We start from the raw sequence: 2121 nt of genomic DNA on the forward strand, positions 1-2121 counted from the left end.
TATATATATATATATATATATATGATTCCTCCAAGTTTGGGCGGGTTATTAAACACTTTAACCTGCCTGATTCTAATTATGTCAAAGTTGGGAAATGATTAGAACAAATATGGTATTAATTGATTAATGAGAAATATTGATAGAATAATAATTTTTTAAAATTATTTGAAACTTACATAAAGTCACCAATTTATTAACTCAACATAGTGATATGCCTGATTCAGCTTATGTAATAGTTGGGGAGTTTATTAGGATTTAGGGCTGAATATCTTGTATTAATTCATTCATGAGAAATTTCGTCAAAATAATTTTAATTTTTGGAAAAAATTTCAAAATGTTAATATTTTGATATTTAATAGGATTTATTTTCAATACTTTCAATATATAGTAAAAATGTCAAAAACAAAACAATTGTTAAAAATTGAAAGGAGAAATCAAGGGAAGAGAAAATATTAAAAAGAGACAATTGCTTAAAAGTATTATCAGTTATAAAAATTCAAAAACAAAGAACTAATTAACAATTTATCAAAATACACCAACTTTCACTTCTTTCTTATTCTTTTACCATGATCTAAAAAACACGCCTATCACCATTGTTCTTAAAATTCAATATTCAATTTTCTTAATTTTTTTTGTTGTTTGTAAACACGTTTATTTACCATACATTATCATATTTGAAGCAGTTTATTCTACTAAGGCATCATTTTGACGTTATGAAATTATAATTTATCTTTAAAAATGTCTAAATTTTATGAAGTTATTTGGCTATGATGTTAAGGTTATGAAGTCTATGTATCTCCTCTTTAACAAGTTTTTCGGTATTCAGAATACAATACTCATGTATATTCATGGTATAGGTATTTTATTTTGCTTATTTCCAATAACACTTTGTATACCAAATAATTTATATTTTGATTTGATTTTGTATTCATCCTAACGTATACGATAAAGTTTGTATTTAGATTTGATTTCATATTCGTCCTAATATATACCATAAAGTTTTGTATTTATATTTTGATTTTCTATTCATTCTCAACTATAAATAGACAAAATACAGTTTATTTATGTATTCATTATATGTGTATTCATCCTAATTGCATTAGTCAAATAGTTTTGTATTTCATTTTGCTCATTATATGTTTATACCAACTAGTTTATCTTTGAGAGATTTCTTGATTAATTGATAGATTTCTTGATTAATTGATAGATATATATATTTATGAACTTGAATAATTAATTCTTCTTCAACAATGAGAAAGGATGGTGATATTTTGATGAAAGAAAAAAGAAGAAGAGAAAAGTGAATAATGGGGATGGTGAAAACTGAAAAGTTGATTGAAGAGAAAAATATTGAAAAGTGAAAGATGAAAAATAAATTTAATGGTATTAAAGGAAGAAGTGTAAATGGGTAACAGATGTAGAATTTGATTCAATGTTGGACTGAAATAAATCTGCATACAAATTACTTTCTAAAGTATTGACATTTTGACATTTTCAATAATTATTTTAAAGTGTAGATATTTTTACTAATTAAGTTAGGAATTGTAACTACTTTGCTAATTTTCTCTTAATTTTTTTTGAAATACATATAAAGTCATAATAATGGAAACAAATAATAATAGGGAAATCTTACTTACTCAATTGATTAACTGTCGAAATTTTCACCTAATTCTTTGGATCAATATATTAATCAATCAATTGTACAGATAAATAAAAGTTTATTTTAACTTAAAGCTGTAAATTTAATATTACATGCTTATTTGGAGCCGTCAAGATTTAAAAAATGGTCTACTGAGTATAAATTATTATGAGTTACAAAAGTTAGTAAAGTAAACAATATGCTTCCATGTGTGGCCTTCATGTGATCATCAGTTATTTTCATATGTTTTAAAATTCAAGTTCTCCACGCAATTTTATTCGTATGATGTAACAAACAAATCACAAATATATAGCTGTATAATATATATTAAACTTTTTAGAAACGCGCTAAGGTCCTTTTTCCAATAATAATGTTTTTCTTCATCTTTTTCATGAAATAATCATAGCCAAACAAATACTGTTCAATTAGCATACAACTCATCAATATTAAAGCACGAAAGCTTTTCAAAGTGGTATCAATAT

The sequence above is a fragment of the Solanum pennellii genome, chromosome 6, assembly GCF_001406875.1.
Source record: "Solanum pennellii chromosome 6, SPENNV200".
Taxonomy (NCBI): domain Eukaryota; kingdom Viridiplantae; phylum Streptophyta; class Magnoliopsida; order Solanales; family Solanaceae; genus Solanum; species Solanum pennellii.